Raw genomic sequence first — 26,880 nt, forward strand, 5'->3', positions numbered from 1 at the left:
TTGCCACATTAACTTGTATTTTTCATGTGGATACTGTCATTACATTTTACTTTTCACATGGACATCATCACTAAATTGTAGTTATCACATGAAAACCGTCATTAACTTGCATTTTTCATGTGGATACTGTCATTACATTTTACTTTTCACATGGACACTATCACTAAACTGTAGTTATCACATGGACACCATCACTAAGTTGTAGTTATCACATGGAAACCATCACTAAAGTATTGTTTTCACATGGACACCATCACTAAGTTGTAGTTATCACATGGACACTATCACTAAGTTGTAGTTATCACATGGAAACCATCACTAAAGTATTGTTTTCACATGGACACCATCACTAAGTTGTAGTTATCACATGGACACTATCACTAAGTTGTAGTTATCACATGGAAACCATCACTAAAGTATTGTTTTCACATGGACACCATCACTAAGTTGTAGTTATCACATGGACACTATCACTAAGTTGTAGTTATCACATGGACACTATCACTAAATTGTAGTTATCACATGGACACCATCACTAAATTGTAGTTATCACATGGAAACCATCACTAAAGAGTAGTTATCACATGGAAACCATCACTAAAGAGTAGTTTGCACATAGAAACTATCACTAAAGTTTAGTTTTCACATGGGCACATCACTAAAGTGTCATTTTCACATGGACACATCACTAAAGTGTCATTTTCACATGGACACATCACTAAAGTGTCATTTTCACATGGGCACATCACTAAAGTGTCATTTTCACATGGACACATCACTAAAGTGTCATTTTCACATGGACACATCACTAAAGTATAGTTTTCACATGGACACCATCACTTACTTATAGTTTTCACATAGATACCATCACTAAGTTGTATTTTTCACATGGAAACCCTTACTAAATTGTAATGTTCTATGCCCTCATCCTCAGTGTCATATTCGATTTGTCTTTAAGGTCTGGTTTTAGCAATGACCCTAGCAACAACTAAGCCTACCTGTCCATATTTGACAAGTGCATATATCTGTCAGATTATATTCTATTTGGAATCATTCAGTTTGACACTGGATTAGTTTACCCACAGAGATCTAATTTGTCACAGTGTCATGTTGTCTAGCCAACATTTACTGAAACATGTTTTGTTCCAAAGTACTAATAGCTAACACTTGCTAACTTGTCACAAACTGAAAGTGACGGTAAGTGTTTGGATTTTCATGCTTTCCTTATTTTGAAAGTAACATACAAATAAGAAATTTCTTTATATCAATACATCATTATACATGTTTGTGCATATTTTTTTACTGCATATTGAAAAGGTACTAACAGTATTGTACTTACTGAAGCGTACTTAACTATCACTTACAATTGACTGAACTCAAACCTGGTATTAAGATAATATAACTCATAAACAATCCGATGATGTAATTTATGATATGTATCAAAAGATGTTCATAAAATTCCTACTATGCCATCAACTGTTCTGACAATGCCAGAAGACAAATGTAATGTTATAGACGAGATACATTGACATTAACATTATACCGGAATGAGGTTTTAGTTAAGTATTTTCACTTGAGTACAAAGTTCATAAACTCCTCTTATGCCCACTTTAATTCAGAATTATGTATCAAGGAACAAATCTTCAACATACCACATTGTCAAGTTAAAATACTTTAAAATTATTTTTACCCCAGGGCCTGTAAATATATTACTTTGGGGCTGAACCTCTCAAGTATCAACATGTGTCTTTCTTTAACGTGTACATTTAATGATGCTGTTAGGATGGCATCAACCAGCAAGTTGTCATGTGTTTTTGTTCTCAGACATTAAGACAAGACGAAAACTAGATCATACCACAACACATGTATAGCTCTGGACTATTTTGCAACTACAGTCTCACCCTTGGTCACATTTGCATCTAATCCGATCTACTCATATTACATACTGGTGCCCCAAGTTGAGTTAGTGGTGTTGTTGAAGTGACCCTATCTGCCAACCAAGCTTTCTGCATGGAAATCAAGATTGTTTCACATGGATTCCATTATAGTTTTGCTTGGATGCCTGGCATGTTTCTAAAGTGTAGTTGTTGTGGGTCATTCTATCACCCATGACTGAGTTATGGATTTTGCACATTAACTTGTATTTTTCATGTGATACTGTCATTACATTTTACTTTTCACATGGACACTATCACTAAGTTGTAGTTATCACATGGACACCATCACTAAATTGTAGATTCCACATGGACACCATATAGTTTTCACATGGACACATCACTAAAGTATAGTTTTCACATGGACACCATCACTTACTTATAGTTTTCACATAGATACCATCACTAAGTTGTATTTTTCACATGGAAACCCTTACTAAATTGTAATGTTCTATGCCCTCAGTGTCATATTCGATTTGTCTTTAAGGTCTGGTTTTAGCAATGACCCTAGCAACAACTAAGCCTACCTGTCCATATTTGACAAGTACATATGTCTGTCAGATTATATTCTATTTGGAATCATTTAGTTTGACACTGGATTAGTATACCCACAGAGATCTAATTTGCCACAGTGTCATGTTGTCTTGCCAACATTTACTGAAACATGTTTTGTTCCAAAGTACTATTAGCTAACACTTGCTAACTTGTCACAAACTGAAAGTGACGGTAAGTGTTAGGATTTTCATGTTTTCCATATTTTGAAAGTAACGTACAAATAAGAAATTTTTTTCTTTATATCGATACATCATTATACAAGTGATATATTCGACAAGATGTTCAACACATGATTTGTTTTACAATAACCAATTTTCAGTTTTAAATACCTGGGTTAATTTGCAACTATATTATTGCATTCAAGTGAACATGTAGATTTAAAAATGACACCTCTGTCCATATTGGTATCTCTCTATAAAATCATCAGCTTCATCAATATCCAAGATAAAACTTGATAAAAAAAACAGTGTCATATCTTACATTTCGTTAGGTTTCTGTTTCCGTTTCTGTTCTTTTCTTATCTGTAAAACTGTTCAATGCAGCAACATTGCTTAAGTTTCCAGGGGTGCGATTCATGAAGTCAAATTCTGAGAAATTTGTTCTATTTTCAGTCTAACTCCCTATTGAAATTCCGAGAATTAATCACCCCTAAAAAATCCCCTCTGTCTCCCCAGTTTGTGTTGCATAATTTTAGTTTTAGAATTTGTGCAAATACTTGTATTGCCACGTATTCAAAAATGATTGAGTGACTATGGCGAGAATGTGTAAAACAAAGGACAGATTGTACCAGTGATACACTTTTTTGTATTCAAGCTACCTAGGGAGTTCGGGTTAGGGTTAGGTTGAGAATAAGGATAATATTAGACTCCCTAACATAAGTCTGATTTGCATTATTTGCAATGAGCACGTCATGGACACTGTTCTACATGTATTACCACTCCCCTTTGCAAAAAGAATTTCTGCAGTACAATTTTATTCATAGAATTCAGAGAATTTAATGGCAACCCAGCTGAGTTTGGATCATTCAGCAGATTACACTATAATAGTGTATCAATTGCTCAGTTCATAACTTCTAGATTCTTGTCATGCTTATGTCTTTCATACCATAATGATGCATATTTATCAAAATCAATAATTCTTGATATAAAATCCAACAACGGCTATCTCATATGATATATACATTGGAATCAATATACATCAAGTATGTATCAGTAATATTAGGAAGAATGTGTAGGTGGGCAATGGTGCTCACAGATTTTGATATAAAATAATAAAGATATTTCGTATATATATAATATATATAAAACTGGCTTCCAGTCATGTAGTGGTAAGAACTCAGGATCAGCAGTCTGGTGGTCATGAGTTCGAATTTTACTGGAGATATGGGGGGGCGGGGGGGGGGGGGGGGGGGGGGGCGCTATGGTGTTCTACAGACTCAATGGGTAACTTAAAGAATACTGATTTCAAGCATTAACAGTCTTTTTAATCAATTTTGTCAGGTTTTGTTGAAATTACCATGATAACCTATATAAACGGCATAGCAGTTAGCATACAAGGGAACACCACTCCAGCAAATAGAGACATTTTCATAAAACATGGGTTCTGGGGAGTCATTTCAATGATTTTACATCACCTACAATTTTTTGTAATTTCAGAGAGAAACATCAAGTTGATCTTGTGCATTTATAGGATATCTCTGCTATAGGCTATAGGGCTATTGTATCATGGGAGATAGTAGAAATACATTATTCAATGGTTGAACACTGAATATTCATGGGTACAAAATGTTATACACTTCAGTGTGAAACAGCTGTCATGAATATTCAGTGTTCAACCATTGCATAATGTATTTCTACTATCTCCCATGGTGTAATATCCCATAGCAAAGATACCCTATAAATGCACAAGATCAACTTAATGTTTCTCCGTTATTGCGATTATTTGATATATTCATGTAACCATGAAAATAGCTTTAAAGGTCTCGATCTAAGAATAAAAATTTAAACAATTGTGTTGAATATAAAATGGAGGTCAAATGAGATTGTTCATTTTTAACTTCATAAAGGTAACATGCTGGTGAGTAAATCTATTTCAAGTTATTTTAGAACTATCACATTACAGATTGGGAAAACAGTTTTATATTGTCTTTTTAAGTTGATGGCAGTTTCCGCATCCACTATTTCTTGCAAGACTATTTTTGCAATTTTATAATTTTTCTCGAATATGTACAAAAAAGTTTTGAGGCAACAGTGGAAAACTAGATGGGGTTCGGTAACTGGAACCAAACATTTTTTATTTACGCCTAATAGTATCTTATGTAATGAAAGTATAACAGCAGTTGCTTACACTACACCAAGTCTGTGAACATTCGCCTATAAGTATCTTTCAAGAAATCCGGGGGGCCCAAAATGTCCATTCCTCTCTTTATCAGCAAGCTCATGCCAATTATACCCCTATCTTTACAAATTAAGATCAAAAGAAAAACTTAACACCACAAAACATAACTCTCACTTCATCATCTCCTTTTGAATGTTCCATCCAACCATGTGTCTGTTGATCTCCACTTCGAGGAATGAAATACTAAACACACAAACACATTTTGTTATGTCAACTTCTGCTCGACGTTCCTGGAAAACATTTACAATTTTCACCAGTTTACTAATAGGTTTTTCTGGGTGATGTACCTACTTTGCTTTACCTTGTAATATAAGTGAACTACCCATGACAAGTGTAGTCAATATGTTAACCTCTGTACATCGAATGTTACTAGGTCTTATAATGAGTGTGTATACAAATGATTGCACGTCTTAAACTATAATGGACATTCTGTGATTAATTTGTCACATCTTCTAAGAAATCCAGGTCATAGAATATTCAAATATCTCTTCTGTGAACTGGCATTTCCAAAATATCAGCCCACTTGCAAGGAAACAGAAACTTTAACCACAGCATGTGTATAGACGAAAGTTATGAAACTCGCGCTATGGTCACATGATTATCCGGGTTCTGTCCAAACATGTGATCTCTTTTATTGGAGGAATGAAACAACATGCAAACATACATATTTGCTGTGTCAACTTCTGCATCTGAGCCTGGCAAAATTTCCCCCATTTAGGAGGTCATTTTAGGGGGATTTTCAGGTTGAGTACCTAATTTGTCTATTAGACTTAATGCCACTCAACTTTATGAATAAGGTAACACCATAAAATAGCCACTCGATACCTTGATATGTGTAGGCATACCAAGAACTCCAGGAGTGGACTGTCGTTTGCATATGTTGGTAGCCTTTCTGTTTCAGTTCATCGTCGTATAATTTCAAATCTGAAACTTTGTAGTCATACATAGAACAGAAAATGACTTTAGTTTCCATCTAAGTGTAAATGTTTAATAACTAAGTGGTATTTTCTAAGAAACGTCTTTAAACATATTTTGAGCAATTTGTAGAAATGGAACGACAGAGTCTGCATGACTATTCATATGTTAGAAATGAAAGTTACAGATTATTAGGAAATGAAATGTTACAGTCAGACTCACACTGCTTCTTATGACGTACATACTAGGAACCAATTTTGGATATTCCGGACAGCTTATAGTCATCATTACAGGGAAACTGAAGTCTTCCTGCTCAAACTGATCATATTTTGTTTATCCTAACAGATTTTCCATATTAAACAAAACTTGAGTAAGTTTTGGAGAAGGGAAGTGAGAACTGTATTAAAAGATTTATAAATTGTACGCCCTTTTCATAATACTTTGTCAATAATTAATTCAGCTCAATCAACTCAAGAAGATTTTATTAATATGGGTGGATCCTTTCTCATCATGATAAAAAAAACCATGTTCATTTTTAACATTTTGCTGTAAGTAATCTGGTGTTGCTCTTACATGATTTTTCAGTGGGAGGTTTTTTGTTGTTGTTTTAGTCTGTGGGAGCGGAAGAACAGCCAGTATTATTATGTTCCATCAGACTGGAAAATGTAAAGGTACCGACAATTAATGCAAACTTTACTCAGAAATAATCAGAATCCTTAGTCGTGATAGAGCAAGAAATTATTAAAATGGTCAATGTAATCATGCAGCTAGTACTGTTTTTTTTTTTTTTTTTTTTTTTTTTTTTTGGTATCACATTCCACTTTGTACATACATGAGATATGCAGAGATTCTATCATCTATCATCTAAGGATACTGTAGAATGTGCTGAATCGGTTGCCATGGCAACCTTGGCAAAATGAGGTGATTTTTCCTTGAAGCAATTTTCAACTGGGCTTCTTGAAACTGGTTATATGAAAGCCTTGTTATATGAAAGCCTTGGAGTATTCAATTGTTGATGCTTAATACGGTAATAGTATATAATGAACGAAGTTTCTTCCTTTTCTAGGAAAAGATTTGTCAGTGATTTCCAATGACTTATAATTTGTATAGCACGCTTCTTTTCACCCATTGTAATTTTGTGTATTTGCAGTACTAGTACTTAGTAGTTCCAGGTACAATTTTCAAGTTTGTGTTTGGAACAAAAATTTAATTCGATACTACCCGTCTAGCAGGTTTTTTTTGTGTTGTTCATGTTTTACAACAGTATGCAGTTTCACATTGAGATATATGTACTCTCCAAGCTAATATTGTTTAATTTATGCTATGTAATATAATATTTTGTCATAGTAGCATTTATCATCACCATTCTAAATGGTTAATAAGTATGATGATAAATCATAAGAATTACCAAAAGTCACTAAAAAGCATAGAAGTTAACAACCAAATGTTTTTTTTTAAAAGTCTTTGTTTTCCCCTGTATTTTTGTATTGTGTGTGTGTGTACGTGTGTGTGTGTGTGTTTCGAGGGTGTGGGGGTGTTGAATATGATATAGTTATCTTATATAACCTTTTCTATGATCACAAAATCAAATCACAATCAAGACATGATTGTCCCCCGCCTGTTACCGTAGTAACCGATTACTTGATTTATCATCATATGGAAATGTAGCTGTTAAGCTTCAGTGTTACATTATTGCTATCAAATCACCTTTATTTTCTGTTTAATGAGAATTTATTACAGACTGAATCAGTTATTATGTCCAGTATGACAATGAAAACAAGGAAGAATTTGGTGTAGGAAGAATCTCTACCCATCACTGGTTTGTTCAGCACCTCCTACATGCCGTCACATCCAGTTTGGAAACGAAAAATGACAAGTGATCAATTGTTGAAATCATGTCTGTTTATAAATCCACAGTACCATAGAAGAGAACTTGACTGACTGTGTATTTAGGAATACTCTGAGTAAGTACAATTAAAAGTTCTATCAAAAATGTTGTAAAGTTTCCAAATTATTTCATGCCTCACAAGGAATCTCCCTGGGGAATCTCATAGTGTTGGCTGATGTCTCCCATGGCAAAAAGAAATTGTATTCATTACTGACTCACACTGACTTATATTTCAAAAGCAGTAAATTAGCTGATCAAACAACTGGTGAAAAGAGGTGTCATGAAGAGAAGCATGAAGACATGATGCTTGCTGGTAAGTTGTATAACTACATTTTCATCAGTTATGCCTAAAAAAAATGTGTGTGGTTCCGATTACACCCAATTTTAGAATAGGTGCGGTAAATAGATTTTTTATTTATTTTATTTATTTCATTTATTTTTTTCATGTGTGAGTGTCTAGTTCAGGGAAATATGTTTTCCTTTGTTTTCCATATAGTCTATGTGTTATTGGTTTATTCTTATCGGATGTACAACCATTACAGATTGGAAGAACAGTTACATATTGTCTTTTTATGTTGTTGTCAGTTTCCATGTCCACTATTTCTTGCGAGACTTCACAACTTTCGCGATTTTATTATATTTTTTCTTGAATACATAAAAAAAAAGTTTAGGGTCGGCAGTGACAACTAGGTGGGGGTCGGGTAACCGGAACCAAAATATTCCTTTTTAGACTTTTTAATATCTGTACTTCATTATGTAAGTTTAGACCTTGAAAAAGCAATATCTAATTATAAGGACTTATCGTTCAGGAAAGAGTAATCACAAGGAATTGAAAGTGTACAATAACAGATGAACAGTGTCAAATACAATGTATTGTTCACTTTAGGATGTTGTGTGATGTGACGGTCAAGTTTTTAGCGTCCCCTTTGGGTAGCGCCTGAGGGGATCGCTGCTGTTACAGTAGAACTTCCATCTGTGATTATGTCCATCTTCTGTCCATGCATGTACATGTGTGTCTGATGATCGTGTGCAGCCATATCTCTGACACGCAGTTGTAAATTTCATTCAAATTTGTCACAAACATACTTTATGGGGCATATGTATGACATTTTGTTTTGTAACATTATTAAATGTGACAAATGGCAGCCAATGTATTTCATTACTAAGATAATTAATGTGTTCCAGGATTCAGAGTAACAGTTCAATTTTAGTTGTTATGTTTAGATTTCGTTTACATCTTCGCAATGTCATAGTTGTCTATTTCCTGTTATTCCCGAGGATTTTCTCCATAAAGCTTCCTAAGTTTTAAAAAATGCAATCATGGATTGTGTCAACTACTGAAATGGTGCCGGAAGGTTCTTCTGGTGTTATACTGTGCTTATAAATGAATAATTAATTATTTCACTTGTGAAAACATCTTGTTGAGACATGTAAAAACTTGACTTTAAAAAATATATATATTATCATTTTGGTTTTGTGTGACGTATAGAAACCAGCCTTTTGTTCTATCTTTTCCCCCTTTGTTTCCTGTAGTTTCAATTCACTAGATGTGAAACTAAACAAGGTACTAATATAGATAAGGTCAAGAGATAAGCATGTTTGTTTCTCAGTTACACAAAAATCGGTGTATAGGCACCTGAAATTTTTGCTTGCTATTTTCTCTTTCCTGAAACCAGTGTTTGTGGTAATAATTCCACTAGTACATGTATATTGACATTGTAGGCATCAGTCAGATAATATTTTGTTGCTGTCACATATATATTCAATTTGGGTCAATTTTGTTAAAATTTAGCAAATATACAACAAGTGTCTATTAAGTTTATTGGTTACCTGTGGAAATATGGCTTTATTTGTTCATGGTATAGTTTCTCCTCTCATTTTTGTGAAACTTGTAAAATTTGACATGGTGGCACTCCATTTCCTGTCTGTGTGTACATTGGGGGTATACATGGTATAGGTTACTTGGTAAATCATAGAGCACGGCTGCTTTCCTCGATGTCTGAACAATATGAAAAACATCCCTGATTTACACTTCTACAGAATACAAGGAACAAAGCTCTTAAGAAACGGTACTATGAGGTGATTATACCCCCCAATTTGAGGGAGGGCGCTGTATTCTCAATTTCCTGTTTGCAGTCTGGAATGGCCTGTTGAGAGACACTGACAGGTCATTCATTTACATTTTCTCTTTAAAAGTAACTTTTTATTACATATGTCAAATGCAAATGGTTTCCTCATTTTGGGAACTTTTTTTGACTGAATTATGCAAATTTTGCATAACCTTAAAATTATAAACTATGATGATCTTGTATCTGTTCACGCAACCAGTGTGATTTGACAAAAAACACCAAACAATGTAAGTATGTAACATTAATCAAGGATGTATACTGGATCTTCCCATTTCAAATCTGGTCAAATCAGCACCTTGCAATATTTTTTCTGTACATTCTGGTTTTGTTTTTGGTTGGATATAAAGGAGTATTCAGTATTGTGTTGAAGATATTATCATCCAATGGTTCATTGGTCTTGGCGCCCTTAACGATGACAACTAAGGTTGAAAACACCGTACACACACTTGTTCCATTGAACTGCTGACTTGTTCGGACACAGTGTCTATATAAAATAAATATACAACTACCAACTTGTTGAAATGTTAATGATAAATCTGTACAATATGCTATCCTTCCCAGGATTAAGAATCAATATATTGTTACCATAACAACTTACCCATTAATTTGATTTGTTAATCATTCTCCTGTAATAAGTATTTTTAGCGTATAAAGGTGAAAAGTCATGTTTTGTTTAAGTGTTATGTTTACCACAAGTTTGTGCCATATCACTCCTCATTTGAATATCCTGAAAATAGCCAAAATGGATTGAAAATCAGAAAAGTGCAAAAAAAATTGTAACGAAAATCCTGCTTTGAAAAACGTATAAGAATATGTATGCGTAAAACTATGATAGAAATGTACGATATGTGAGTTCAAGTATACTATGGTTTACTCAGGGTATTTGAATGAGTGCTTAAAGTGTTCTCTGTGGTTGTACTTTCATGAGCGTACCAAAAAAACACTTTAAGCATGAGTGGAAAACCTGATTACTTACACTGTCACTGAACATCATGGGTTTGTTCTTATTACAATGTTTATTTGAAAGCAACAAACGTCCATAAACATCACACCATGCAATCACATGATTTCATATACAGGAAGTGATGCACCCTCATTTGCATATTATTTGCATACAGGTATGCTGTAATGTTTATGGTATTGCAATGCAAATACAATATGCATGGACTGGTGCTTGTAATTGCATGCTGGTCCATATTAGATTTCACAGTATAAGGGGTTTGAGTCAGGATGAATGCTGAGAGCTGAAATGACTTCATTATAACTTTTTCAACTACTACTGCACCTTGAACTCTATCTTTTCAAAGGCAGTTGTTACATATATAATTCTGTATTAAATAAGACCACCTGTTTTACATTTTGAAATAGACCAACAGGAAGTGCTAAGTCATAAAAAACCAGTCCTTTTACAGACATTCTAAGCAAGGAGTCTTTGTCGATGTTTAAATAGCTGTGTCATCATTTTGAATGAACTATAAATTTGAATAAACCATCATACCATGTATTGTTTCCAAACAGTTTGAACTATGACATAAAATTTATGATAATGTAACAAAGCAATTCTTTATGGAATTGTCTTGGGACAATGATTAGTATGTGTACACTCAAATTATATCTGTAGTGGGCAGGATCAAAGGTTAAAATCCAACTTGTCAACCTGACCTATCTTGCGTTAAAAAAAAAAAAATGCACTTTGATCATTTAGCCAGTAATTAATTTTTGGACATGTAGTCCTACTTTCGCCTCTCAGTATTGGTTTCTCTCTATAACTTGTAACTATTCTGTTGTGGTCTTTCTTGATTTCTCTCCCTCTGACAATTTTTCTTTTCTGACATTTTCCTTCCCATATTCATGTATTGTTCTCAACAACCTATTAAATATTTCTCTTTTGATAAATTCTTTGATGTTCCTCAATTTTTGCTTCTGTGTCTATATCTCTCAGTTTTCATCTGTTTCTAATCTTCTGGTCCTGTGTCTATATATAACGTAGAAGATCTATTTGAACAATTCAAGTGGAACATGAAGAGACATGTAGGTTTCTTATTCTGACACAATTTCAAAGCAGTTCTAGTTTCGAATGTGTCTACATACTTGTGCTGCCTGGAAGCAAAACTATTCTTGGTGTGTGTGTGTGTACCTCTCAATTGATATGATCATAAACACATTACATCAATATAGCCTGACAAGAAATGGTGTGTGAGCAAAGGGCATGTGATAATGAAAATTAAAATAATAAATTCAAGCATCATATTATAAATGTTGAAGTGGTAATGGTAATTCAGACATAAACAACACCAAGAACAGTCTGACTTTTAAGATTGCTGCAATAAGGGTGAACTAAATTACAGCTGTGACAAAATTGTGCAATGAATTAGAATGACATATTTGAAGCAGTTTGTCAGGGTGCAAAATACACCATTGTCTTTATAAGTTGACATATTTGATTTGACAGGTTATAGGCTATGACTGATAAGGCCAGTTTTACATGCCCTAAAACTGCATTAATTGTTTTTAATAGCCAATTGGCATATTGCCAGTCGTCTCAGTTCTACTCCCACTTATAAATGTTGCTCAATCCTTGCATTTTGTTATCAATTTGATAATGTACTTTTTGTTATCTATATATTGTCAACTACTTTACCCAAACAGCTGTTTCGTTTGCATCATATGCTATTAATAAAATTAGTCTGGTCCTGAGAAATGTGACACCTGTTGTGGCCTGATTGGTTCAAAACTTGAAAATATTTCACTGATATGGTTTAGTTTCGTAAACATTTAAACAAGATCTCATGAATTGATATTCACTATAGAATGAAAATATGTCTACGCTATCAGTGTGCCATCTACCGGTATAAACTTCTAAGCCAATTTGACAGCAATACCTTGTGACATGCTAAATTGTGGTGTTTCTCTATTCTGTGTGACATCCAGAACCCTCTGGACCACTGACTCATGAACCACATGGCTCATGGACTGCTACAATGAAATTTCACATGCAATGAGTTTGACAGTGATCAGCATATTATGTAAATTGGAAGTACCTGGTCATGAGCCACAGATTTTAGCCAAACGTTACAGTTTTGAATTGCTTCATGCCCTATATATTAAAGCGAGCAGTGTCATGTGATACACCAACATTTGGTGTTCGCCTATCCCTTGTGACCAGTGTGTAGCTCTTTACTAAAGCTAGCAATGTCATGTGATACACCAACATTTGGTGTTCACCTATCCCTTGGGACCAGTGTGCAGCTCTTTACTAAAGCTAGCAATGTCATGTGATACACCAACATTTGGTGTTCGCCTATCCCTTGTGACCAGTGTGTAGCTCTTTACTAAAGCTAGCAATGTCATGTGATACACCAACATTTGGTGTTCACCTATCCCTTGGGACCAGTGTGCAGCTCTTTACTAAAGCTAGCAATGTCATGTGATACACCAACATTTGGTGTTCGCCTATCCCTTGTGACCAGTGTGCAGCTCTTTACTAAAGCTAGCAATGTCATGTGATACACCATTTGGTGTTCGCCTATCCCTTGTGACCAGTGTGCAGCTCTTTACTAAAGCTAACAATGTCATGTGATACACCAACATTTGGTGTTCGCCTATCCCTTGTCATTACAGAATTGAGCCATTAAACATGCAACTGGTGGCTCCTCGGACCCTATTTTGCATATGACTGACTGTATGTTTGGAGGTGGAGAACTTGTGATGACTCACTGGCAAGTAATCACCAAAATATAAACATTCCCTATATCTGGGTTTTTCACATGCAAATGCCGCCATATCTGAATAATCCTGAATGACACACAATCTAAACAGCTGTTTGCAGGGGAATTTGTCTAATTTGGAAAGGTTTTTTCATTCTATGAAACAAACAGAATGATTTTCAACTAATTTGTGTATCAAGTTACCATCCTACGACATTCACAAAAAATTTGTACATGATACATGACCTGTGTGTTTCTCGGAGCACAGAAAAAATGCTGAAAACAAGACCCAGAAGCATGTGATCCATCAAAATTTGGTGTTCTGCTTCTGTAAATTATTTTGGTCAATCCTCCCTTTCCATTGTTAGTAGGCATTGATATACGTGATGTTATGAACTTGACAGCAAATTGTCAGACCATACTTCAGTCATTAATGTAATAATCAACAACATGATATATGTTGTAGGGGGCTGTGTCTTTGAATGCTGAAGACTTGTTTTAGTTAAACTTACTTCAGCAGCAGTATTTTCTAAGCGCAGTCATGTGCACTTTTTAAGTTTCAAGAGAAGTATGAAATATTTAAAAAAATACACTATTTCTTAGAATTTCTCTTTCCGAGAATTGCAAATGCCGATGGTGGTGATCAATATGCACTAAAACATAAGGTTTGTTTTGATCTAGATAATATATTAATAGCCAAGGGGCGAGCTTAGTTAACTAGAAAGTAATATTCTCTGCCGACTCAGCAAGATTACCATGTATCAGAGTAAGTGTCATTTGTAAATAATCCCATGTATTAATATTTAATTTGGGAATAATGTTGCCCTAGCAACGTAAATGATTTTTTGAGGCGATACTATGCATTCACATATCAGTTCATCTATAAGTCCACCTACTATGGTATTAAACGATCCAATAAATAGACATTTCATTGAAATAAACAAGAAGTGTCTGAATTTATAACTTTGAACTTGATGAATAAGGTTATTTATGTCTGTCAAAATCATTCACCCGGACAAAAAGGTGAATGTACATGTTAATAGACCCATACAACATCAGATCTACATTAAATGCAATAATACACTCCAAGATTTATGATTACAACTGGTCAATAACTACTTAGCTGATCACTTGATGTAGAGAAACCATCTTCAACTGTTAACTAATCATGAGATAGAGGCACCATCTACAACTGTTAACTCATCATCTGAGATAGAGACACCATCTACAACTGTTAACTAATCATTTGAGATAGAGACACCATCTACAACTGTTAACTAATCATTTGAGATAGAGACACCATCTACAACTGTTAACTCATCATCTGAGATAGAGACACCATCTACAACTGTTAACTCATCATTTGAGATAGAGACACCATCTACAACTGTTAACTCATCATCTGAGATAGAGACACCATCTACAACTGTTAACTCATCATCTGAGATAGAGACACCATCTACAACTGTTAACCCATCATCTGAGATAGAGACACCATCTACAACTGTTAACTCATCTGAGATAGAGACACCATCTACAACTGTTAACTCATCATCTGAGATAGAGACACCATCTACAACTGTTAACTCATCATCTGAGATAGAGACACCATCTACAACTGTTAACTAATCATCTGAGATAGAGACACCATCTACAAATGTTAACTCATCATCTGAGATAGAGACACCATCTACAATTGTTAACTAATCATGAGATAGAGACACCATCTACAACTGTTAACTCATCATCTGAGATAGAGACACCATCTACAACTGTTAACTCATCAAATGAGATAGAGACACCATCTACAACTGTTAACTGATCATTTAAGATAGAGGCACCATCTATAACTGTTAAATAATCATGAGATAGAGACACCATCTACAACTGTTAACTCATCATGAGATAGAGACACCATCTACAACTGTTAACTAATCATGAGATAGAGACACCATCTACAACTGTTAACTAATCATGAAATAGAGACACCATCTACAACTGTTAACTCATCAACTGAGATAGAGACACCATCTACAACTGTTAACTCATCATCTGAGATAGAGACACTATCTCCAACTGTTAACTCATCATGAGATAGAGAAACCATCTACAACTGTTAACTCATCAACTGAGATAGAGACACCATCTACAACTGTTAACTAATCATGAAGTAGAGACACCATCTCCAACTGTTAACTCATCATCTGAGATACAGATGCCATCTACAACTGTTAACTCATCATCTGAGATAGAGACACCATCTACAACTGTTAACTAATCATGAGATAGAGACACCATCTACAACTGTTAACTCATCATGAGATAGAGACACCATCTACAACTGTTAACTCATGAGATAGAGACACCATCTACAACTGTCACTGATCATGAGATAGAGACACCATCCACAACTGTTAACTAATCATTTGAGATAGAGACACCATCTATAACTGTTAACTAATCATTTGAGATAGAGACACCATCTACAAGTATATATTCAAGAACTGTTAACTGATCATTTGAAAAAGCAACACCATCTGCAACTATTCAAGAACTGTTAACATCATCTGAAATAGCGACACCATCTACAACTATTCAACAACTGTTAACTGATCATTCTTGAAAATAGCTATTGGCAATGTATGCCTCTAGCTGCATAATCAATATTGTAGCTGCAGTATTAGATTGTTTTGTGATGTACATAAACTCATTATAAATGACTGCATTTCTAAAGAAATTTTCTTGAGGGTTACATAACTTTTTTTCCAGGAATTCAGGCAACATAATGCCCGAATAAAATATGCCTTAATTGGCTGTTTCGTAAATTAGAGCATACCCCGGTACATTGTGTTTCTTGTCTGTTTTATGCTAACAATGAATATTATAATTGGCATGCAATTAGATATACCAACTATGATCAATTTAATTTAGTTATTATTCATGCTTTAGGAATCAATATAGTGACATGAGTCCATAGTACAGCATCACTTATTGTTCTGTTAGAGTGGCCATATGGATGCGGATTGGGGTATTCATTTTGGATTTTTAATTTATAAAACAATTTTATCATGGCATCCTACTTGAAAAATCAATGTGAAACATGATATACCAAGTCCTTGTTTGTAACACAATACATTGCAAGAGATTAATATAAATGTATAAAATGTTTGTTATTGTACGTACGTACGATAACAAACCTTTTAAACATATTTTAGCTTTTTTGCAATGTATTGAGTTACAAACACAGACTTGGTCAATGTTGTTCCACCTTGATTTCGTAAGAAATAAAGCCGTGATAAAAAAATGTTATAAATTAAAAAATCCAAAATAAATACCCAATCCTCATCCATATGGCCACTTTAATTAACAGTATGCACCTTGGACATTAAACTCTTAAAAGTTTTTCGTTATAACTTTGTTCATGAAAAGTCAAACTCAGCAATCCTCAGTTAATAACAGCAGACGAGGTGCTGCTGTGTTCATGTAACATTGTCTGATAAACTTTACATTACAATCAAGAATGGTGCTAAGATATTGAAATTTTTTTTTTTTTTTGAAAATAAACTATTGACAAATACTACATGCTCCTCATTTATCATAGAAGGTGAACAAACAAACAAATGTGTCTTGTGTATGTCTGCAGTCCCTGGTGCATACACCTATATCATACATCTTTGTCTTCCACATCCTGGTATTATCAAGGGAACTTTTCTTGAAACCAGGATGTTACATTGTTAGATAATCACCATAAAGAAAATTTTGAGAAAGGGAGAATTTATCATTAAGACAGGCAAAGTACCGGCACTGTATGTCACTTTATGTGGATAAGAATGACTGTAGTATGCATATTTAAACACTTGTTCATGCCTGGGGTGAGGGATGAGGGGTGGTGCTCCCAAATTTTCAGAAGGGGTGTATGCCCCAAGTTCAAAAAATATCTACCATGTACATCATTTCAAAATAGACCTATTGTTAGGTAGTGCCAGTCACAATCATCCAGTCAGTTACCTTTATATAATATTCTGATGCTATGAAGGTATTTCTAAAGCTAAAAACTTTCCCATGTTATCATCACTCCCCCCCCCCCACCCCCCAGACCCAACCGATTAGAGAATCTTCAGATAAAAAGTAGACACATGTTGAAAGATTTTTTGTGAAAAAGTGACCAATTTGGGCAGCACTACACTACTATGCCCGTATACCTTACTAGGGGAATCCCCACCCATACCTTTCTGGGGGAGTCCCCACCCTCCTATGGTTCATGTACATCAAAACAAAAACAGATGAGTACAACTGTTCATGACCAATCCATTAGAAAAATGGCCTTGTAAGATGTATGCTTACGTGGCTATTGCTTATAAGTTATAAACATTTTTATCCAAAGAATGGGAGTTGTGTATTGTATAACTTGAGTGTGAAATTTCCAGGAAATCCTTTATGTCATTAAAGCATGCAGCTGTATACTCTCATGCAGCTGTTGGGTTTAATGATGTTTTTTTTCATTCTTTGTGTGATCTTTCATTGTGTAAATAGGTAATTATAGCCTTAAATTGACAGGGCTGGTTTACAAACAACTAGCACCCTAGAAAAATTGTAAATACATCTACAATGTTGTAGTTTATACCTCAAGGAAAAAAATACACTGGATTACACTCTTTCTCTATCATAGAGGGACTGTGATTTGATCAAAGCCGGATGTACTTACGCCCATGTTTTCTAAAGAATCTTATTTAACACCTTTATTTCTGAGATTATCCCCCGAGACACCAAGTCTCACCTGATTGAAGTATTTGCTAAGGTAAAAGTTATAAAATACCAAATAGTGCCATCACAGACAAGTAAGAAGTGTGTTACTAATGTCTGTGGGTGCAAATCAACCAATCACAGACAACAACAGAGAGAAGTGCCAAAACACTTGATTTCACATAAACAACATTCTGAACATAACGGATTTCTAAATTAATTAATTTTAAGATCTAAAGCAAGATGCACGTAATTTAAATGTGCACAGATTGGCATGTTTCTTTCTGATTTCATAGAAAGAATTAAATTCAATAAAATTAAAAGTATTTTGTAAAAAAAAAAATGTGATGAACTTGCCAGCAAATTATGGGACCATATTTTAGACAACAAATATTACATTTTGGAATACTTTTTTGATTGAATGCAAAATATTAAAAACCATGTATAAAGAGGTAGTTTTCAATCCCAGGTCAGTGTCTCAACACTTTTAACATATATCAAGTGAACTTTTTCACAAATACAGTCACTAAAAGACACCTAATTTCAAAAATACAGTGACAGATTTCTTTCTGTATCTTCATATAATACCATAGGTCAAGATTAGGAGACAAAAAGTTAATAATAATCTCTAAAACGACAGTTTCATTGGCACTCTATGAGCTCTGTGAGTGTGTTAGTACACGGTAAAAGTTGTCTTAGCATATTGAACATCATCTTTAATAATCATACCCTTATTGATATGCAGAGTAGGCCTTTAAGTTTGTCCATTTTTACTTAGTATAGCTCTTACCAAAATGTCCTAAATCTAACTTCATTTATGCAATTACATACAGTGGTCTTTCAGACACTCTGATGATTTATCTTGGTGATAGACCCCTTGGGCTATTCTATGCTCTGTAAAGGCAACCAAAGGTTGCTAGTGAGGGTGATAGCTCAGGCGTTCCACCCTCATATCTATCAGAAGAAAGCCTGAGGTCTAGCAGCAAGACTATCTAATGATTTACAGCGAATGTCTTATCTATTTTGGAGATAATCACACCAAATAAACAATCATTTCTATGTTGCCTACAAGGTACATGTCATAGCTAACAGTATGGTTGCCCTATAAACCTCATTTTTGCAATCATTATTAGTATCCCAAACAACCGAAATTGAGATTTTACCGAATGAAGAATTATCTATAAACTGAACAAAAGTAAAACCAAACTGTAGAAATAACGTACAACAGAGAATGGGTAGAAATGAGTTGTCCGTGCAATTTAGGCCTAAAAAAATTGTTTGGTTCCAGTTACCTGACCCCACCTAGTTTTTCACTGCTGAGTCTAAACTTTTTTTTATGTGTTTGAGAAAAAACATAAATGAAATTGTGAAAATTGTGAAGTCTCGGGAGAAATAGTGGATGTGGAAACTGACATCAACTTAAAAAGACAATATAAAACTGTTCTTCCAATCTGTAATGGCTGTACATCTGATGGGAAGAAACAAATAACACAGAGACCATATGGAAAACAACAGAAAACATAACTACCTGAATTAGACACTTACATGTACATACGAAAAAAACAATCAAAAAAAAAAAATCTACCTACCCCACCTGTTCTAATAATCGGAACCACACAAATTTTTTTTTTAGGCCTCAATTAGTTAGGCTACCTTGTTTTTGGCTGTACTTTTACCTCAGCTCATTGAACCCAAAGTAAATGTACAAACCAGTGAACCATTAAACTTTAGTATGGAAACCAATGCCATTAAACTTGTGTAAACATCTGGCTTGAAAATTTACGATCACAGTAAATACAGTAGCAAATGCTGCGTAAATGCTATATATAATAATAACTTCATCTGTCATTTTGTAACTTCTGCTTCGAAATCAATGGAAACAACTGACCAGCTGTCATTAACTTACATCTTTCTGTGAAAAATTAACAAGAACTTAAAGCAAAGTTTATTCAAACTTTCAGAAATATTGTTGAGCAAACTTCTGAAATGTTATTTAATGATGCCATGTATACTTCAAAGGTGACAAATGAACACTTGAATTGTTTAGAAACTAATTACATTCCATACCTATTTGAGTTTAATAGCATGTGTGAACTTCTTAGGTTAAATAGTGCTATAGGCATGGAAAAGTGTCTGTGTGTCTGTCAGTATGTATGTGTGGATCGTGTGTGTAAACAATTAACTTACATTGTAAAGTCAAAAACTGCTGGACCAATTGTCATGATATTTGGAGGGTATATTACCTTGGGTGGTGTCTACATTGGTCTGAAATTTGGTAGGAATGTTCTTAGGGGTGTTTAGATTAAGAATTGTTCATGACATCAGTGATGATACCATCAGTGATATGCAAATTAGGTCTGGGCCCATGTGTAGATGAAGGTGAATTCAAATATGATCTCATCAGCAATATGCACTTTTGGTCGAAAACTTCTCAAAAAAACCTCTGGGGAATGGGGCTGAAACTTAGTGGGGATGTTTCTGGTGGTGTTATTCTGCAGTTATTGTTCAAAACATATTGACAAAACTGGTCCTAGCAACCATGACCACATCTTTAGCAACAGTGAAATAATGATGCATATTACAAAGATAACAGGGATAGGTAGATAGGTAAATAAAGATCCGTACCCATAGCAACAGCCAAATCATGGCTTATATTGCAAAGATGAAATGTGGCAAGGGTATAGGCAAGTGAATAAAGATTTCAAAAATGTGTGCAAATATGCCTAGCAACAAGACCATGTCCATAGCAACAGGCAAATGATGAAGTATATTGTAAAGGTAATAGCAGACATAAATAGACAGGGGAATAAATATTCAAAAAATATCATCTTACACTTGCCAAATTTTTGAAAGACTTATAGATATATTTATATAAATATATTTTTAAAAATGTTTGGTAGTTATTATTGTGGTTATTGTTGTTGTTGTTTACCTTACTGTATTCTCTGATGGTGCAGTTGTGTAATAAAGTTGTTATTATAAATGTGCGGCGCCTCCCCTCAGCTGTATTATAAGTTTGTACTCTTTATACTACAGTATATTACTGAAAGGTACCAGCTGGTGTTGATTGCCCTGGTTACATTCTCCCTAGCCCAGAGACCATGCTCTGGCTTAGCAATGTCATAAATTAATATTGCCAGAACACGAACATCTGTGGTGCCAGCCTATGTTGATCCAGATGTAAGTCTCTAGGCTCTACATTCGGTGTGGTTTCATACATTATGATATATAGTAACAATAAATACCACAAACCACAAATGACCATTGAATCCATATATTAGGGGTCTCACTTAGCCAATTGAGTTGACTCTGACTCTATAGTCTTTAACTGACACACAAAAAAAATGAACACTTAACTTCTGAGTCAGGTTAATTTTTAGATCAAGCACAATGGTGGGGGGGGGGGGGGGTTAGAGAGTCGATTAAATTTATCTTTTGTGTCTGCCACAAAATTCCACATTACACAGTCATGATTACATTGTGTATTTGCAGTTCAGGTTGGAGCAAATGAAGGCTATATATGCACATAATATTGGATGACTTTTTGTATATGTGATCTAGTGTGTCAGGTACAAAAATTCAGTGTGAATGGATTCCCAAATTCAGCTTATTAGTTTTTAGTACTTTGTGTCGCCTCAGAGTGAAACTCATACTTGTAGTCTGAACATAGAGAGAGAGAGACCATGTGATAATATTGTGCACCCCAGTGGAACTAGAAAAACACACAAGAGTACAACAGTCATAAAATGCAACTAAGGGTCATGATGGGTCTGACCTTTCTGCTATCACAAACTATACAAATTTTCACTCCACACAGCAAAGTTATATTGCATGCTATTGAAACATACCTTTGTCGAATAGACCTCGTCAAAAGTGATTTAAAATTTCCACTGTACAACACTATATAGTTACAATCTTCACCTGGAATAACATGCAGGGCCCCTTTCTAACTAAACTAGTGTGAACTGTCTCCTTCATATTGTCTATTAAAATAATTTTTAACTGAATGCTTTTCATTTTACAATTAAAAAAAACCCCCATATATCTGGTTAAATTTCTAGTGGGTATAAAAGTCAGAGTTGTAATTAACCCAACATTTGGTTTACTGAAATTTTGAAGATTAAATTATCCATCAATTCAAAATAAAGGCCTTATGATAAACTGAGGTAGACGTTATATTTTATAATGTTTACTTCTTAAGTTCTTTTTAGCAGCAATTTATACCTGTTTCCTTTTAATAAATGCAATAAAATTGTGTGCCAAAATAAAATAGTTTACCATCTGCTACTGACTTTGTGTGAACTATTAGCAGTTTGTTTGTCTGTCTGTCTGTCTGTCTGTCTGTCTGTCTGTGTTAGTGTACCCATCTATCTGTCTGTGTTAGTCTGCCTGTCTGTCTTTGTGTGTTAGTCTGCCTGCCAGTGTGTATATATTTACATTGTCTCCACTTCAGTTCCAAATTGTTTGTTGTCTCTCTGTTTGTTTGTTTGTTTGTTTGTTTGTTTGTTTGTTGAAATGAGTGAATGAATCGACATATTATTCACTGGGAACTCCTATATCATGTACAAGTTCAGTAATATGCATGGGTTTGTATAGTCTAGAGATCCTGTATTGTCAATGGCAGCCATCTTTGTTTCAGTTGCTAATTTTGTTGTTGTCCAAATCCTACCATTTCCAGCCAATGTTTGAACTGTATATTTCTTCAGAATTAACCCTCTTTGTGTGTTTAAAATCATTTCCTGATTCATAGTCACTGAAATTCTGTGATGGATCCACACAGACAGACATTCTCGACAGACTGAGGTCGGACCTGACATATTTCTCAAAATAGTAGCTTAAATCTGTCCAAAATAGCAGACGACATAGGTAAGCATCAAAAGAAAATATAACATAGGGGGGTTATTGTCAGTAACTTTTTTAGAATACTAAATTTGATAAAATCCTGGTCAAAAACATGTTTGTAATGAGGCAAAAAAACCCAACAACTGTATGTTTTTTTCCGATAACAGGGATATACCTCAGAAAATTATAGTAGGTAGGTAGGTCGGGATTCCATTTTATTTTATCTTTTTTAATAATTGTTTTTTATCTTTGACAAATATTGCTTTGACCCAAAAGCAAACAAAATGTCAGTCAGAATACCCCCTGCTGTGATAGTTTGATGAAATATGTACAGACATCACTGGGGAAAGAAAACAGATGTCTATGAAGGTCAAGAAGACAAAGAATTTCTTATCTTTTTGTTTCAACTGTTTAAAAAAAAAATGTTTAGGGTCTGAAGCTTAAACTAGGGTCGGTCAGGTTATCGGAAACACATACTTTTTTCTATTCTTTTTTTTAACTTTGTATAAATAGGTTCAGAGATCTCCAAATTAATAGATTACTCCAATCATACCCATGAGTTTTGTTTGGGTACTGTACTAAATAATCCATTGCTTTAAAAACAAAACAAAAAGAAAACGATAGTATAATCATTATCACAGTCAGTATTCTGTAATTTCAGTTTCTAACAGAATACTTATATTCACTCTTGTGTTTGCTTGCATGTGTATCAGAGTTCAGTGTGACCCATATCAAATTACTGAGGTGTGTGTATAATTTCCAGAAATGTTGTTTTCTTAACTATTCTGAAAACCTGAGTGAGATATTTTCCAACCAGTATGGATTGACCGTTTCCCGCTGTTTTTCCTCTGAATTTAGAAAATGTCATCATTAAAAAATAAACTATGACGCAATCTAGATGTTGAATTTTTGCAAGATTTTCGTTGAAATGGCTGATTTATATGTCTAATAATAGTAACAAGAAATGATGTCATTTATACCTGGTAAGGAACCTACCATGATGTCAACGTGCGCAGATTTGAGTCCCTCGATCTATTGACTTACTTTTCCACCAATCACAAGTTGGAGGCGTGTCTTGTACGAGAACAGCAAGCAGACTCCACTCCGAACATTTTCACCAGTCTGGAAAGTGTATCACAACCCAAATATTAAAATATTGGCAAGTTTGGGCCGAATAGTGTTTTAGAAGGTATGGCATGGTAGCTGAGTGTGTGTATTCAAGATATTTATAGATCAGAATTCCTGGAAAACAGCATCATGTGCTTGTAAATTCCTGGAATTTGTCTCTGCATATGTAATGTATTCATAGTAAAAAGACTGTCATGGCTCTACCCTTTGGTTGTTCTGTTTATAGCTACAATTCTGTGTCCAACCAAACTGCATGAGTTGATATGAGGGTAAGTTTATTGACCTTTGTGTATCTTAAGTTCTTTTCAAGGTCATTGTGGTTGGATATACATGAAACAATATATCTGATTGTTACTTTGAGTCACTGAATTTCCGCTAAGTGTAAATTGTGACATAGGTATATTTAGTCCCTATAATATAGCTATTAAAAATGATGTAGGCGTGGTGTTTCACTCATGTAACATTTATGTTTTTTTTGAGAGTCAAAGATAGACATATTTCAACTCTAGACTAACAATAACAGAGACACAACAGCAAACACAGCAGGATCCTTTGCCCAATCACAGTGAACAGTGATAAGCATCCTATTCTTTCTGCAGTGCAGTAGAAACAGGCTTCGAATGAAAACATTGCACATGGACTTGATGATTTTACATGTAATGGCTGCAATTGTTTATTTTCTAACTGATAATCAACATATCATCTTGTCTTACGTCACCGCCGTCCCCACTGTGCAGTGCACCTATGTAATTGTTGCTTTTGCATTAACTTAGTTGTCTATGGGTGTGTCATAAATGAGTGAAATACCAAGCCTACATCATTTTAGCTGTAATATATACAATACTGAAATGAAAGTGAAGAACATGACAGCTTCAGTTTAAGATATTCAACCCAGTATATATTATACAGAAACAGTTGACAGTCATCACCATTGCTACATATATCAAATATAAATATATATTTTTTTTTATACATTCATAATTATCTATTATTTGTTGTTTCTGTATGGTTTTTTTTTACTCTGGATAATGTATATTTTACATTATTTCATGTCAAATAAAATATACTATATACTATACTATCAAATATTGGCAATACTGACATATACCAAACACACTTTGACATTAATACTGGTATTATCAATATATACCCTTATAAGGTTGATGGGTGATCAAGAATTGATGAGCACATACTGTATATGTTATAGTGGTATAGTTATTATTTATGATAATTATAAATAATTTGGACATAATTCTCAACATATATCAGGTATGACATTTTTAAGGGATTCAAGTCATTTCTACCTGTAGATAGATGAAATGGATCACTCACTGAACCCATGAGGGATGTCCGGCCCTCACTGGTCTTCTTAGGAGACAAGTGTTTATATACTTATAAAAGAACTATCCAGTATAAATAAATAAATAACTAAAGATTATTACTCATTATACAAATTGAGGTGTGTGTGTGTGTGTGTGTGTGGGGGGGGGTGGGGGGTGGGGGGGGTGTTGTTCTTGAACAGTTTTTTCCTGTAATGTATAGTAGAACCATGCGATGTTGTGATAATGAGCTTTAAAGTGGTCATATGGATGAGGATTGCATATTTATTTCTGATTTTTAATTTTTACTAAAACGATGTTATCATGGCTTCCTACTTGAAAAATCAATGTGAAACAACATATCTTTGTAACTCAATGTTAATTGCAAAAAAATTAATAAAGTTGTAAAATCTTTGTCATTGTACGTACAATAACAGACTTTTTACAATTTTTTTTTTTTTTTAGCATTTTGCAGTGTATTGATTGAGTTGACAAACACAGACTTGGTCTATGTTGTTTCACATTGATTTTTCAAGTAGGAAGCTATGATAAATATAAATTAAAAATCCAAAATAAATACCCAATCCTCATCCATATGGCCACTTTAATATCAGTATTAATCAGTAATAATTGATACATATGGATAAATTTAATCTGTCGGTATTCAGCTTGATGTCGGTGGATTTTATAGATTAGGATTATCAAAAATTTAAATTGAGTTTAAATTTATACTGGGATTCAGATTAAAATCCCCTGATTGTATAACTTCTACTTTCACTTTTCATATAGATCACATTAAATGTAGAAATACATAATTTGCAGCTAAAATGATGTTGGCTTCGTGTTTCACTCATGGAACATTACGTTTTTTAACTCAGAGATAGACATATTTCCACTCTAGACTAAAAATAACAGAAACACAATAAACACAGCAGGATCCTTTGCCCAATCACATTGAACACTGATAAGCATTGCTATTTTGTCACGACGCAGTAAAAACTGGCTTCTAATGAAAAAATTACACAGTGGTCGTGATGATTTTAATGGCTGCAATTGTTTATTTTCTAACTGACAATCAATATTTCAACTTGACTACTTCTACATCCCCACTGTGCACGGCATGATGTAATTGTTTCTTTTGCATTAGAAGTTGTCTGAGGGTGTGTAATTCTTTTATTTTACCTTGGACCATCTTCACTCATTTTATTTTAAGTCGATTGTACGACTTTTCTCTTTAAATCATGACGAATTATTCTTATGGAAATCTCTTGCTTGTAAGATCTCTGCGCAATTACAAATCAAACTGTGATGCTTGTAGGGAAT

The 26,880-nt window shown here is 34.2% G+C and overlaps 1 protein-coding gene across 11 annotated transcripts in view; it reads left to right on the forward strand.

The window, feature by feature from the left end:
• The first annotated feature begins 5,525 nt into the window (after nt 1-5,525).
• LOC144435818 (serine--tRNA ligase, mitochondrial-like) overlaps nt 5,526-26,880 on the forward strand; it is a 112,960-nt gene continuing 91,605 nt past the window's right edge. For 6 of the 11 annotated variants that reach the window (XR_013480910.1, XR_013480908.1, XR_013480909.1 and 3 more), the window contains exons 1-4: nt 5,528-5,629; nt 6,413-6,472; nt 7,530-7,765; nt 7,932-8,002. The gene's annotated coding sequence lies outside the window, so the exon portion shown is untranslated. Of the gene's footprint in view, nt 5,630-6,146; nt 6,172-6,191; nt 6,473-7,529; nt 7,766-7,928; nt 8,003-26,880 lie in introns of those variants that run through there. The other 5 variants (XM_078124446.1, XM_078124448.1, XM_078124449.1 and 2 more) reach the window with 5 other exon arrangements.

Source organism: Glandiceps talaboti, chromosome 5, assembly GCF_964340395.1.
Source record: "Glandiceps talaboti chromosome 5, keGlaTala1.1, whole genome shotgun sequence".
Classification (NCBI taxonomy): Eukaryota; Metazoa; Hemichordata; class Enteropneusta; family Spengelidae; genus Glandiceps; species Glandiceps talaboti.